A 16,809-nucleotide genomic window follows, 5' to 3' on the forward strand; every position below is an offset into this window, starting at 1 on the left:
TCCCCGCATCTCCGTGAACCTCTGTCGTCCCAAAGATTTGGTCAAGATATCTGCAAGCTGATCGTCGGTGCAAATGTACTTGACTTCAATCTAGCCTTCTTCCACGCAATCCCGTATGTAATGAGATCTTATATCAATGTGCTTACTTCTATCATGATGCACTAGATTCTTACATAGAGCAATCGTGAACTTGTTGTCAACATAGAGCACCACTCCTTCCGGTTCCTTATCAGTGAGGTCACCGAATAGCCTTTCTAGCCATACACCTTGACCTGCCGCGGTTGCAGCTGCAATATACTCCGCTTCACAGGATGATAATGCGATCACCTTCTGCTTTTGTGATAGCCAACTCACTATGCTTCTTCCCAAGAAATATGCCACGCCCGAGGTACTTTTACGGTCGTCAATATCTCCTGCCAAGTCGCTATCACTGTAGCCAAGTAGCTCCACCATCTCCTTCCGCTTCTCTCTCAAATAGACACAACCGAAGTTAGTTGTCCCTTTGATGTTCCTGAGTATTTGTTTCACAGCTGCCCAATGTTTTGTCGTGGGTGCTTCCATGAAGCGACTCACTACGCCAACGGAATAGGCCAAGTCTGGTCGTGTATTCACAAGATACCTTAGGCTTCCGACCACACTTCTATATTCCGTTGCATCAACCGTGGGTGCTTGTCTCCTCTTGCTAAGTTTAAGTCGAGGCTCCATTGGAACATGACTTGGATTGCAGTCCTGCATGCTACAGCTTTCAAAAATCTTCTTTGCATATGCCTCCTGGCATAGTGTGATTCCCTCCGGGTTTTGATGTACCTCAATCCCGAGATAGCAAGTCAAGAGCCCTAGATCACTCATCTTGAAAAGCTCCTTCATCTGTAGCTTGAATCTAGCAATCTCCTCCTCATCTGCTCCAGTTATCAAGAGATCATTAAATAGATGCCCATTAGGAGACGATCCTTGCCTTTACCTAGCTTGTACATAGCATGCTCCAGTGGACTTTTCTCAAAACCAAGAGAAACTAGTGTACGATCAAGCTTGATGTTCCACGCCCGAGGAGCTTGGCATAGCCCGTACAATGCCTTGTGTAGTTTCAACACCTTGTGCTCCTCTTCCTTTTTGATGTAACCCGGTGGTTGCTTCACATACACTTCTTGTTTCAACTCCCCGTTCAAAAAAGCGGATTTTACATCCATGTGATGTAGCCTCCAAGATTCTTGAGCCGCGAGAGCTATAACTAGCCTCACCGATTCCATCCTTGTGACAGGAGCGAACACTTCCTCGAAGTCTACACCTTGCTCTTGCACGTATCCTTTGGCTACGAGCCTTGCCTTATGCTTCACCAAGTTTCCTTCGGCATCTTTCTTGACTTTGTACACCCACTTGAGCCCTATGATTTTATGGTCGTTGGGTGGATCCACGAGCTCCCATGTTTTGTTGTCTTGGATCGATCCCATCATCGCAACTCCTTGTCCATAGCACGACGCCAACACTTCTCCATGTTTGCATCTTCAAATTTCGTCGGTTCCTCGACGCTAAGCAGACACCGCCATCCTCTTCCTTTAATTTTCACAGGATTTACTTTTGGAAGTGCTTCCTTTGGATATAAATCCACCACTAGTCGAAGACGTACTGGTGTAGGCGGACGTTCCCTCGTCTCCTGTTCATTCGAAGACGAAGAACTATCCTCTGAAGCTGCCTCACTTCCGATTTCTGGCGACTGAGGTTCTTCCGAGCTGGCCGCGTGTCCACTGGACGAACTAGACGTAGCTGGCCATGCTTTTCCTGCACGTACAGTGAGCGTACCAGCCACAACTGGTTTTTTTTTTTGAGGGGTAGCCACAACCGGTGTTTCTTCACCATCACGTGGTTGGCTTTTTGGGCCAACCTCCACACCACGTGGGCTTCCCAGCCTAGTAGACGAGCCACCTGGGCTTTGAGGGGAAGAGCCTCCTGCTGTGCTTCTCCCAGCGCTTCCACGCGTACCTGACCCACCAGATCGAGCGCAACAGCCCGCACTGCCTGGCGTGTCATCGGGCGCACCAACCGTTCCTTCTCCCGCGTGCGCGTGTGACGCAGCGAGAGTAGCTGGCGCGTCTCCATTTTCTGCCGCGCCGTCCTCGCCGTTTGTCGCAGCCGACGTCTCCGGTTGATCACCGATGTCTGCATGCTCGTAATCATCGTAAACAACATTGAAAATATCAGCGGAAGACGGGTATATCGGCTCGGTGGAGTTCCAATTCCATGACCTTGCTTCTTCAAAGACCATGTCGCGCGTCACAACCACCTTATTGGTTGAGGGGTTGCATGCATGGTATGTCTTCGTGCCTTTTTCATAGCCAACCAACACCATTGGAGTACTCCGATCCGCCAATTTGCTAGTATGCCCGGTCACTGTCTTCACATGCGCTACGCACCCGAAAGTACGAAGATGATCAACCGTAGGCTTGTGTCCGTACCATGCTTCGTACGGCGTCATCCCAACCACACTCTTGGTTGGAGCCCGGTTTAGCAAATAAACGGCCGTATTGACCGCCTCATCCCAAAACTTGCCCGGCATGCCTTTACTCTTCAACATGCTTCGTGCCATCGCCACGACGGTTTGGTTCCTCCATTTTCTGCCGCGCCGTCCTCGCCGTTTGTCGCAACCGACGTCTCCGGTTGATCACCAATGTCTGCATGCTCGTAATCATGGTAAACAACATTGAAAATATCAGCGGAAGACGGGTATACCGGCTCGGTGGAGTTCCAATTCCATGACCTTGCTTCTTCAAAGACCACGTCGCGCGTCACAACCACCTTATTGGTTGAGGGGTTGCATGCATGGTATGTCTTCGTGCCTTTTTCATAGCCAACCAACACCATTGGAGTACTCCGATCCGCCAATTTGCTAGTATGCCCGGTCACTGTCTTCACATGCGCTACGCACCCGAAGGTACGAAGATGATCAACCGTAGGCTTGTGTCCGTACCATGTTTCGTACGGCGTCATCCCAACCACACTCTTGGTTGGAGCCCGGTTTAGCAAATAAACGGCCGTATTGACCGCCTCACCCCAAAACTTGCCCGGCATGCCTTTACTCTTCAACATGCTTCGTGCCATCGCCACGACGGTTTGGTTCCTCCGTTCCACAACACCGTTTTGCTGCGGTGAATATGGTGCCGTAAGATACCTCTTGATCCCTTGAGCTTCGCAAAATTCCGTGAATGCACGAGACTTGAACTCACCTCCCCGATCGGTACGGAGGGCCTTCAGCTTGGCTTCAGATTCTACTTCAGCCGCCATCTTTATTATCCTGAAGGCTTGCAAAGCTTGGTCCTTTGTCTTCAATAACACGATCCACATGAATCTACTGAAGTCGTCGACAACAAGCAAGAAGTATCTGTTTCCGGCAGGGGTGGCTGGTGTAATCGGTCCGCACTAGTCTCCGTGGACCAACTCAAGAGCTTTACTCGCTCTAAAGTTTCCTTCTCTTGGGAACGGGGCTCGCCTTTGTTTGCCAATAAGACAACCGTCGCACACTTGGTCGACATGATTGATGCACGGTAGACCACGTACCATCTCCTTTTGTCCAAGTTGCCGAAGAGCCTAGAAATTTAGATGACCGTAGCGCGCGTGCCACTTCCATGCCGAGTCATCCATGCTAGATAGGAGACATACCGGATCCACACGATCCAAGTTGAGGACGTAGAGCCTGTTTGGTGACCTCTGCACCTTCATAATCAACATCCTCTGACGATCATACCCCCATAGAAAGCCATCTTCGAGCACAATTTTGCAACCACGCTCCTCAAGCTGGCCAAGACTTATGATGCTACTTTTTAGCTTGGGTATGTAGTACATATCTGTGAGTACCTTGTGACCGTCATTCTTCAACTCAAACAGGACAGTACCTCGCCCTGCGATGTCAACAGTCTGTCCGTCACCGAACCGAACCGTGCCTCCCACCGAAACACTGAGCTCAGAAAACTGGTCCTTGTCGCCGGTCATGTGGTTGCTAGCGCCCATGTCGAGGTACCACACGTGCCTCGACATGTTCATCCTCTTCTTATCGTGAAGATAAACTGCCTCCTCTATGAGTGTGACAACCTCTGTAGCCGGCGCCTTTGGAGCTGGACTATCCTCATCCATTAGCTCACATACTTCGACCATGAGCATCATGTCTCCATCATCGCCTCCTTTGGCCATGAGAGCTTTCTCCTTCGGTGGTTTCTTGCACTCCGACTTGAAGTGCCCCATGATGCCACAGTTGTGACACTTGATCATGCGCTTGTCGAACTTCTTCTTCTTCGGAGCGTCGTCGCCGGCGTTCTTCTTACTTTGCTCTTTTGGCGCACGATCTTGGCGAGTGTTGCTGCTAGAGCCCTCGCCTCCTCTCCTTGAGTCCAGCGCCAACCATTGAGCCCGAGTGAGCATGACATTCTCATCATTCCTCCCATCTCCGAGACTGTACCGCATACGCTCGTCGTGAGCCTTGTAGCGTCCGACGAGATCGTCGATGGAGAGAGTCTCGAGATCGACGCACTGCTCGATCGCCGTGACAATTTGCAGGTACCGGGGAGGGGCTGCGCGCAAGAACCGCCGGACGACCGAGGTCTCCGTGAGGTTTTCACCAAGTGCGCGGATCCGATTGACGAGAGTAGCCACCCGTGAAGCGAACACATCCACGGACTCATTGTCGCCCATGACCAAAGTCTCATAGTTCCTTAGGAGAGTTTGGAGATTGGCTTGCTTGACGCAGGTGTGACCCTCGAACATGAGCTTCAAGGTATCCCACGCTTCCTTCGCCGTTTCTTTGGCGATCAGGTGTTGGAGGACATCCATCGGCATCACCGAGTAAATCGCCGACGCCGCCTGCCGATCCTTCCGGTGCTCGGCTCCCTCCTTCTTGAACGCGTCGCCTCCTGGATCGACCACGTCCCATAGCTCGTTGGCGCGGAGACCACACTCCATAAGGGCCTTCCAGACCCCAAAGTTCTCACGATCAAATTGTGGGTATGACATACCGGATACGGCAAGTACTTTAGCCGCTCCGGACGATTCCACGATCTCCTTGCTCGTCATGATCTTCCGTTACTATAAGATCAACCTTACTCTAATACCAATTGTTGGCGATGATCCCGGCTGCCGCTAGTCGTCAAAGTACTGTCTCAACAATCTTTACTGACCGATGCTTTGGCCACGGCAGTGTGTACGCGAAGGTACAAATAGGCAACGCACACGTCTTGGAGCTAAGCAGGCAAGCACACAGCTTGATGGATTCTCGTGTCTAGCTAGCTAGCACGAACCAGGTCACCGGAACTTCACACGCAAGATGATGGCAACAGGTGCGTGTCGCACCTGTGTTTTCTTATTGCTTTGATCTGATTACAGGCATAGGGTACAGCTATATTTATACTAGTACAAAGCTAGCTAACCCAAACCGAGTCGGTGACTGCTCCTAGTCCATACCGGACAGGACTTCTACTACGTGGTTGATTCCAACAATCACCCCCCCCCCCACCCCAACCACGATGTCCTCACTTCACAGCTTGGACGCCGATCTTTCCCCGCATCTCCGTGAACTTCTGTCGTCCCAAAGATTTGGTCAAGATATCTGCAAGCTGATCGTCGGTGCAAATGTAGTTGACTTCAATCTAGCCTTCTTCCACGCAATCCCGTATGTAATGATACCTTATATCAATGTGCTTACTTCTATCATGATGCACTGAATTCTTACATAGAGCAATCGTGGACTTGTTGTCAACATAGAACACCACTCCTTCCGGTTCCTTGTCAGTGAGGTCACCGAGTAGCCTTTCTAGCCATACACCTTGACCTGCCGCAGTTGCAGCTGCAATATACTCCGCTTCACAGGATGATAATGCGATCACCTTCTGCTTTTGTGATAGCCAACTCACTATGCTTCTTCCCAAGAAATATGCCACGCCCGAGGTACTTTTACGGTCGTCAATATCTCCTGCCAAGTCGCTATCACTGTAGCCAAGTAGCTCCACCATCTCCTTCCGCTTCTCTCTCAAATAGACACAACCGAAGTTAGTTGTCCCTTTAATGTACCTGAGTATTTGTTTCACAGCTGCCCAATGTTTTGTCGTGGGTGCTTCCATGAAGCGACTCACTACGCCAACGGAATAGGCCAAGTCTGGTCGTGTATTCACAAGATACCTTAGGCTTCCGACCACACTTCTATATTCCGTTGCATCAACCGTGGGTGCTTGGCTCCTCTTGCTAAGTTTAAGTCGAGGCTCCATTGGAACATGACTTGGATTGCAGTCCTGCATGCTACAGCTTTCAAGAATCTTCTTTGCATATGCCTCCTGGCATAGTGTGATTCCCTCCGGGTTTTGATATACCTCAATCCCGAGATAGCAAGTCAAGAGCCCTAGATCACTCATCTTGAAAAGCTCCTTCATCTGTAGCTTGAATCTAGCAATCTCCTCCTCATCTGCTCCAGTTATCAAGAGATCATTAAATAGATGCCCATTAGGAACGATCCTTGCCTTTACCTAGCTTGTACATAGCATGCTCCAGTGGACTTTTCTCAAAACCAAGAGAAACTAGTGTACGATCAAGCTTGATGTTCCACGCCCGAGGAGCTTGGCATAGCCCGTACAATGCCTTGTGTAGTTTCAACACCTTGTGCTCCTCCTCCTTTTTGATGTAACCCGGTGGTTGCTTCACATACACTTCTTGTTTCAACTCCCCGTTCAAAAAAGCGGATTTTACATCCATGTGATGTAGCCTCCAAGATTCTTGAGCCGCGAGAGCTATAACTAGCCTCACCGATTCCATCCTTGTGACAGGAGCGAACACTTCCTCGAAGTCTACACCTTGCTCTTGCACGTATCCTTTGGCTACGAGCCTTGCCTTATGCTTCACCAAGTTTCCTTCGGCATCTTTCTTGACTTTGTACACCCACTTGAGCCCTATGATTTTATGGTCGTTGGGTGGATCCACGAGCTCCCATGTTTTGTTGTCTTGGATCGATCCCATCATCGCAACTCCTTGTCCATAGCACGACGCCAACACTTCTCCATGTTTGCATCTTCAAATTTCGTCGGTTCCTCGACGCTAAGCAGACACCGCCATCCTCTTCCTTTAATTTTCACAGGATTTACTTTTGGAAGTGCTTCCTTTGGATATAAATCCACCACTAGTCGAAGACGTACTGGTGTCGGCGGACGTTCCCTCGTCTCCTGTTCATTCGAAGACGAAGAACTATCCTCTGAAGCTGCCTCACTTCCGATTTCTGGCGACTGAGGTTCTTCCGAGCTGGCCGCGTGTCCACTGGACGAACTAGACGTAGCTGGCCATGCTTTTCCTGCACGTACAGTGAGCGTACCAGCCACAACTGGTTTTTTTTTTTGAGGGGTAGCCACAACCGGTGTTTCTTCACCATCACGTGGTTGGCTTTTTGGGCCAACCTCCACACCACGTGGGCTTCCCAGCCTAGTAGACGAGCCACCTGGGCTTTGAGGGGAAGAGCCTCCTGCTGTGCTTCTCCCAGCGCTTCCACGCGTACCTGACCCACCAGATCGAGCGCAACAGCCCGCACTGCCTGGCGTGTCATCGGGCGCACCAACCGTTCCTTCTCCCGCGTGCGCGTGTGACGCAGCGAGAGTAGCTGGCGCGTCTCCATTTTCTGCCGCGCCGTCCTCGCCGTTTGTCGCAGCCGACGTCTCCGGTTGATCACCGATGTCTGCATGCTCGTAATCATCGTAAACAACATTGAAAATATCAGCGGAAGACGGGTATATCGGCTCGGTGGAGTTCCAATTCCATGACCTTGCTTCTTCAAAGACCACGTCGCGCGTCACAACCACCTTATTGGTTGAGGGGTTGCATGCATGGTATGTCTTCGTGCCTTTTTCATAGCCAACCAACACCATTGGAGTACTCCGATCCGCCAATTTGCTAGTATGCCCGGTCACTGTCTTCACATGCGCTACGCACCCGAAAGTACGAAGATGATCAACCGTAGGCTTGTGTCCGTACCATGCTTCGTACGGCGTCATCCCAACCACACTCTTGGTTGGAGCCCGGTTTAGCAAATAAACGGCCGTATTGACCGCCTCACCCCAAAACTTGCCCGGCATGCCTTTACTCTTCAACATGCTTCGTGCCATCGCCACGACGGTTTGGTTCCTCCATTTTCTGCCGCGCCGTCCTCGCCGTTTGTCGCAGCCGGCGTCTCCGGTTGATCACCAATGTCTGCATGCTCGTAATCATGGTAAACAACATTGAAAATATCAGCGGAAGACGGGTATACCGGCTCGGTGGAGTTCCAATTCCATGACCTTGCTTCTTCAAAGACCACGTCGCGCGTCACAACCACCTTATTGGTTGAGGGGTTGCATGCATGGTATGCCTTCGTGCCTTTTTCATAGCCAATCAACACCATTGGAGTACTCCGATCCGCCAATTTGCTAGTATGCCCGGTCACTGTCTTCACATGCGCTACACACCCGAAAGTACGAAGATGATCAACCGTAGGCTTGTGTCCGTACCATGCTTCGTACGGCGTCAGCCCAACCACACTCTTGGTTGGAGCCCGGTTTAGCAAATAAACGGCCGTATTGACCGCCTCACCCCAAAACTTGCCCGGCATGCCTTTACTCTTCAACATGCTTCGTGCCATCGCCACGACGGTTTGGTTCCTCCGTTCCACAACACCGTTTTGCTGCGGTGAATATGGTGCCGTAAGATACCTCTTGATCCCTTGAGCTTCGCAAAATTCCGTGAATGCACGAGACTTGAACTCACCTCCCCGATCGGTACGGAGGGCCTTCAGCTTGGCTTCAGATTCTACTTCAGCCGCCATCTTTATTATCCTGAAGGCTTGCAAAGCTTGGTCCTTTGTCTTCAACAACACGATCCACATGAATCTACTGAAGTCGTCGACAACAAGCAAGAAGTATCTGTTTCCGGCAGGGGTGGCTGGTGTAATCGGTCCGCACTAGTCTCCGTGGACCAACTCAAGAGCTTTACTCGCTCTAAAGTTTCCTTCTCTTGGGAACGGGGCTCGCCTTTGTTTGCCAATAAGACAACCGTCGCACACTTGGTCGACATGATTGATGCACGGTAGACCACGTACCATCTCCTTTTGTCCAAGTTGCCGAAGAGCCTAGAAATTTAGATGACCGTAGCGCGCGTGCCACTTCCATGCCGAGTCATCCATGCTAGATAGGAGACATACCGGATCCACACGATCCAAGTTGAGGACGTAGAGCCTGTTTGGTGACCTCTGCACCTTCATAATCAACATCCTCTGACGATCATACCCCCATAGAAAGCCATCTTCGAGCACAATTTTGCAACCACGCTCCTCAAGCTGGCCAAGACTTATGATGCTACTTTTTAGCTTGGGTATGTAGTACATATCTGTGAGTACCTTGTGACCGTCATTCTTCAACTCAAACAGGACAGTACCTCGCCCTGCGATGTCAACGGTCCGTCCGTCACCGAACCGAACCGTGCCTCCCACCGAAACACTGAGCTCAGAAAACTGGTCCTTGTCGCCGGTCATGTGGTTGCTAGCGCCCATGTCGAGGTACCACACGTGCCTCGACATGTTCATCCTCTTCTTATCGTGAAGATAAACTGCCTCCTCTATGAGTGTGACAACCTCTGTAGCCGGCGCCTTTGGAGCTGGACTATCCTCATCCATTAGCTCACATACTTCGACCCTGAGCATCATGTCTCCATCATCGCCTCCTTTGGCCATGAGAGCTTTCTCCTTCGGTGGTTTCTTGCACTCCGACTTGAAGTGCCCCATGATGCCACAGTTGTGACACTTGATCATGCGCTTGTCGAACTTCTTCTTCTTCGGAGCGTCGTCGCCGGCGTTCTTCTTACTTTGCTCTTTTGGCGCACGATCTTGGCGAGTGTTGCTGCTAGAGCCCTCGCCTCCTCTCCTTGAGTCCAGCGCCAACCATTGAGCCCGAGTGAGCATGACATTCTCATCATTCCTCCCATCTCCGAGACTGTACCGCATACGCTCGTCGTGAGCCTTGTAGCGTCCGACGAGATCGTCGATGGAGAGAGTCTCGAGATCGACGCACTGCTCGATCGCCGTGACAATTTGCAGGTACCGGGGAGGGGCTGCGCGCAAGAACCGCCGGACGACCGAGGTCTCCGTGAGGTTTTCACCAAGTGCGCGGATCCGATTGACGAGAGTAGCCACCCGTGAAGCGAACACATCCACGGACTCATTGTCGCCCATGACCAAAGTCTCATAGTTCCTTAGGAGAGTTTGGAGATTGGCTTGCTTGACGCAGGTGTGACCCTCGAACATGAGCTTCAAGGTATCCCACGCTTCCTTCGCCGTTTCTTTGGCGATCAGGTGTTGGAGGACATCCATCGGCATCACCGAGTAAATCGCCGACGCCGCCTGCTGATCCTTCCGGTGCTCGGCTCCCTCCTTCTTGAACGCGTCGCCTCCTGGATCGACCACGTCCCATAGCTCGTTGGCGCGGAGACCACACTCCATAAGGGCCGTCCAGACCCCAAAGTTCTCACGATCAAATTGTGGGTATGACATACCGGATACGGCAAGTACTTTAGCCGCTCCGGACGATTCCACGATCTCCTTGCTCGTCATGATCTTCCGTTACTATAAGATCAACCTTACTCTGATACCAATTGTTGGCGATGATCCCGGCTGCCGCTAGTCGTCAAAGTACTGTCTCGACAATCTTTACTGACCGATGCTTTGGCCACGGCAGCGTGTACGCGAAGGTACAAACAGGCAACGCACACGTCTTGGAGCTAAGCAGGCAAGCACACAGCTTGATGGATTCTCGTGTCTAGCTAGCTAGCACGAACCAGGTCACCGGAACACAACACGCAAGATGATGACAACAGGTGCGTGTCGCAACTGTGTTTTCTTATTGCTTTGATCTGATTACAGGCATAGGGTACAACTATATTTATACTAGTACAAAGCTAGCTAACCCAAACCAGAGTCGGTGACTGCTCCTAGTCCATACCGGACAGGACTTCTACTACGTGGTTGATTCCAACACGATTCGTCTCTTCTAAACGCCTTTCTGACAGGATGGGCCCACAAGTCAGGTTGACCGTTAACTTTGACTGTTATTACAAATGGGGCCCACACGTCAACCCTCTTCCTCCTCCTCTCTTCCTTCGTTTGGCATTTCTACAAACTCCTCGTGTGCACCTGCAGTTCGTCCGAGATCCCGAAGATGTATGCCGCCGGGATGTGCCCAAGCACCGCCGCCTACGCGCAACTCAGCTGTGCGCTGGCCGCGCCAAACACACGCTCGAAGCCGAGGCTGGCCCGGATGCATAACGGCTCAAGGCGCGGCGTGCAGCCCGACCTCGTCGCTCGGCCTTTGCTGCTCGTCCGTGACCATCAGCTCCGGCGAGGAGCTGAGCGACAGCCGGGGAGGCGGGGACGCCTTGAGCAGGGGCAACTCACGTCGGAGGAAGCCCGGGACATCCTGCTTGGCCACGGGCCCTTGGTACTGTCCGCTGCCGCCGCAACTTCTGCTGCTTCCCGCCGCTGCTTGTTGTTGACCACGTACAGACCACATACACATACATCAAGGGGCTTTTTCACTGTTTTGACCTTCTCAGCAAATCTTGGCACAAAATGAACTCCTTCGAACACTATTTCACGATCTAATCCTTTTGGTAACGTCACTAGCCATGGCGTTTCTGCTCTATTTAAAAACGTCGAACTAGCTAGCGTTGCTGGCCTGGTCAAATAGCTAGGTTTTAATGTAGAAACGCCAGCCCTTGTGGCGTTGCTGGAAACGCCAGCATGTGTGGCGTTTGTTTCCAAGTATGAAACACCAAAGTGTGTGGCGTTTGAAGCAAGTTCTTTTTATTGTCACTTATTTGTAAGGGGAGCAACGCCATGGTCCCTTAGCGTTTCAATTATGGGCAGCAACGCCAGCGCCTTTGACGTTTTTTACCTGGTCGCAACGCTAGCTACCTCGGTGTTTCTTCTTGGTCAGAAACGCTAGCTACCTCGGCGTTTCTATGTTGGGCAGAAACGCCGCGGGCTGTGGCATTGCTAAAAGGGTCAAATCGTGAAATACTTTCACGTCGAGTTCATTTTGTGACAAAGTTTGTTGAAAGGGTCATAATAGTGAAAAAGTCCTACATCAAGCATGCACATAATGATCAGCATGAATCAAGCATGCACATCATGGCAGCCTCGACGCGCTCCTGCTCGTGGCGGCTGCTAGAGGCGGCCGGCAACCAGCTCGCCTCCTTCCTCTCCGTGCACGTCGCCCGCCGTGCCCACTGCTGCTCGCCCGTTCCGCCGCGCGCCGCGCCACTGCTCACCGTGCCCGCCGCTCGCAGCGCCCGCCGCTGCCGCTGCCGCACATCGCTTCCCACTGCATGCAGCCGTAGCTTCGCGTGCACTGTGCTGGCTTCGCATGCTAGCTTGTGTGCCGACTAAGTTTTTTTACCGGAGCCGGTACCTACCAGTTAAGCATCCGCTGTTGGTGTCATTTTAGAGATTTGTGCCCTTGTTTTGTTTATTAGATAGATGAATGGTAATACATGAATACATGTACTTGTGTCAGTCAGACAGAGTCAGCTTTTACAGAGAAGAGAGAGGGGACTGGAGAGAACGATGCATGCATGTATTCTCTCACCCCATGCACTGGACATGCATTTTATTTTCATCCTCATATTTCTAATGATTCATATCTTTTGAACCAAATGTTCATTACTAAAACTTCTTATATATTCGAATTCGTGGGATGAAGACCTTCAAAACAAGATCAATTTTGAATATATTTGAACTATCTTTTTCATATATATTCCAGTTACATTTGAAATCAATTTCATAAAACATAAAAATGTTTCACTAGTTCATAGAAGTGATTTATGTATTTGAAAGAAATAGTGGAATGACTAGATTTCACTCATTAAAAGAAACTACTTTTGTATATTTGAAATAACCAATTTCACATATTTTAAACAACCTATTTCACTATTTTTCAGACACAAGATTAAGCAAATTGACAAACATACAGAAATATGTTTCATATATTTGAGAAATACATGTTTCATAGAAAATTGAGTGAAATATTTAGACAACAACTTAGACGTGTTTGAAATAATCAATTTCACATATTTCAAATAACATATGTCGCATATTTCACTATTTTGTATATATTTCAATTATCTTTTAAATCGCTTTATAAAACATAAAATTGATCCGCTATTTCATAAAAGTGTTTTTGACTGTTTCACTAATATCAGTTAAAAAACCATTTCATTCATTTCAAAAATCGATTTTTCACACATTTCATAAGACATATTACTCTCATTTGCAAATATCAATTTCACTGCAAAATTATGAAATATATTGAAATGTATTCCGCTCATTAAAACTATCAGTTTCAAACACTGGAAAATTAGTTTCACAACAAAAATTGGTTTTATTTCTCTTTTATTCAAATAACTTATTTCACTCATTTCAGAAAACACATTGCACTCATTTGCAAAATATATATTTCACTAGTTTCAGGAAACACATTACATTCATTTTCAGAAAACATATTACACTCATTTCACTAGTTTCCAAAATAATTATTTAACAAATTTGAAACAATGCATTTTACTGATTTGGAAACTGATTTCACTCATTTTGAGAACTGGTTTCAATCATTTTGAAAATTGTAATTTGAAATGAGTGAAATTAATATTTTGACATGATTGAAATAGTAAAGATTAAACTAGTTTAAATATATTCAAGATTGGTCTCATTCAAAACATCTTATGTTCAAGAATTTGAATATATGAAAAATTCAAATAATAGAACAATGTTTTAAAAAATATTGGTCATATAAAAATGTAAACAAAAATAAAATGTATGGACTTGTTTGAGAGAGAGGAGAGATGTTGCATGCATGCGTCCATCCCGCTGCAAAAAGTACTGCCACTCCTGCCATGGGCCCTATTCATTTGACATTGATTTGACTATATAGAAAACATTAGCTGCCACAAATACACTCTTATACATTGTATGTGGGCCACCATAGCACGAATCACGAGCAAAATGACTGGTCGATGCTTCACCGGTAGCTACCTAAACCGGTCAAAGAGACTTTGCGGCTTGTGTGCGTGCGCAGCTGTGGGCGTAGCCGCCGCCGCCGCGAGCATGTGCGCCGTCGTGCGTAAGTGAGCGCCATCTGTGGTCGGCGGCGGAGGTGGCTTGTAGGTGCACACGAGGTGTTTGTATAAATGCAAAAGAGAGGGAGAGTGGACGAAGAAGAGGGTTGACGTGTGGGCCCCATTTATAATAACGGTCAAAGTTGACGGTCAACCTGACTTGTGGGCCCATCCTATCAAAAAGGCGTTTAGAAGAGGCGAATCGGGCACTTTCCGGACATGGTAGTTTTTAGTCACATATTAACAAAAATGTGGTATTTTTGGGCACAAATTCGTATAGTGGTAGTTTCTGGGCACGTTTTCATGAAATGTAGTAGTTTTTGGTTAAATACTCCAAATAATGAGATCTGACGCAGCAAAAACACTCCGCAGACTAGTTCAGGAAATATGCTTGAAAATCTCAATTTGTTTCCTCTTCCGTTGCTGTTGTCACTGCTGCTATGACAAGAGTGAACGAGGTCATGCTCGTATCCTTGACAGCATAATGGCTCTGGACGAAACCATGTTGTCAACATCTCATGGATGTGAATCCATGGATCATTCCCTGTAACATAGGAGAAATCTTGCGTAGGGAGATGAATGATCTCTTTGATAACAAAGTCGGCCGAAGACTTGAAGTGAGGTGTCATAACTTGCAAGCACTTTACTACAGTTCCCATTATGTTTGTACTCTCAGATATACGAACCATGACCACGAGCAAAAAACTCTTCTTGGGCACCTTGCAATCCTCATACATGAAGGATAGAAGGGCTTCCAACCCACGCTCCTCGGAACCAACCGCCCGTATGCTGAGGTAGTAATACCGGCCTCCGGATTGCAACACCTGATACAACACGGTTTTGCCCGCGAAGATATGCCCAATTAGAGGGTCGAAGAATAGGTGTTGTCGCAGTGTCCCACCAAGCTGCACATATCTTATAAATTCACCAGCACCTTCAGCGTACTTCTCAAATCTGCGGACGGATGCCGCTGTCTCAAAACCCGCATGGCAATGATCATTGTTGCGGACAACATAAGAGGAGATGAATTCCTTGGTCGCTTGAGCAAACCTTGTGGGAAATGAGGATTTCCTTAGGGCTTTCTCCGCCTCGTTTTCTTGGCGAGAAAGTTGCCTGCATCTGTGTGCTGCATCGTCACAGTCCTGCGCAGCGCGCTTCAGCTTCTTTCGCCAATGGAGTAGCGACGTGTCAGTGATCTGCCACTTATCAGACGTCTGGAGTGCAGCCTCCATTTTGATGCGCGCCATCTCAAGCCTCTCTAGGCTAACACCTCCTGTTGCTTCTACATCAGGTTTGTCCTCAGTTTTGCTGGCCGCAGCAATACCAGAAAAAATCCAGCTTACTCCTTCTCCAACAATAGCAGACTTGACCATCTCAGCCATGGATTCCGATGTGTGGTAACCAGCTCAAGAAAGACTAGCCTTGTTGCTCTCCTCTGAATACGACTCACTTGTACAAGTTCAATGCCTTTTGTTGCTGCTTCTCCTTGCTTCGTTGGTGTAGTGATCCAAGCGAGCGGTTGAAATATCGAAGCTGTGCTTCCAAAACATGTGAGCGGCTGAAACATCTAAGCTTGATGGTGTCCTTTTGGTTAAGTGGAGACAAAAGATTTGTCTCGATCCATTAGCTAAGCCCCGAGGAAGGCTCTACCCTCGCGTCGTCTCTCTGAGGCAACTCGAGGGTTCCCAACCCTAGCACCGCCATCCCCCTTCCCCACTCCTCCTTCCACTCCGCCACCGCCTGAGGTGCGCCCCGGCTCGCGCGCGCGTCATCTATGATGGTGGCGGCGGGGATCTGGCTGCTCTGCGTCTCGTGGAGGGCCTAGGGCACCCGGGCGGCGGCCCTGGATGGTGTGCCCGGCGTGGATCCTTTGGCAGGTGGCAACGGTGGGTGCTGGATGGTTGTCCTCTTCGCTGCGTTGGTAGCAAGGGGGCAGCGGACGTGGGTCGCAACGCGGTGGTCTCCTCGCGGACCGCATCGTCGTCTTGTAGAGAAGGCCCGCCTCATCTTGCCCGATCTGCTCGATCCCCTTCTGATTCTGGTGGCCGCCATCCCTCTTGGTGTTGTCCTTCGGCTCGGGTGGTTGGGAGTTCGAGGTTGTGAGTTGGAACCGGGGTAACCCCTTGGCCAGCGCGGCGGCCACAGCGAAGTCGACGCCTTTGGCGCCGATCCCCTCCTTGGAGGGTTCGGTGAGGTTCCCCTCCTCCTTTTCCTGCCCCCTGCTTAGTGGTGAAAACTTGGTCCCCTGGTTGGGCGGCGACGGCGTTGCGACGGCGTATTCCTTCTTGGAGGTGTCATCCGGGGATAGCAGTGGTGGCGGGTGTGCAGTGGTGGTTCTAGTGGTGGTGGCTGGCGGCTTGTGCCGGCCTTGTTCACTTGCGGCTGCTCCAACGGCTTTCGTCCTGCGCGTGTGTAGGGTGACACTACTAGGGAAAAGCCTAGTAGCAGCGCGGGTTTTGGGCCTCTCAGTAGCGTGGGGACATGCGCTACTAATAAGGCGCTACAGCTAATGTATAGCAGTAGCGCCTGTTGTCCCACGCTACTGCTATACATGAATAGCTGTAGCGCTGTTTAGAAAAGGGCGCTGCTGATATTATCTACAGCGATGTTTACCGGGAAGCGCTACTGGTAATGCGGCGCTACTGCTAAATTCCCCCCCCC

The sequence above is a fragment of the Triticum dicoccoides genome, chromosome 3B (assembly GCF_002162155.2).
Source record: "Triticum dicoccoides isolate Atlit2015 ecotype Zavitan chromosome 3B, WEW_v2.0, whole genome shotgun sequence".
NCBI lineage: Eukaryota > Viridiplantae > Streptophyta > Magnoliopsida > Poales > Poaceae > Triticum > Triticum dicoccoides.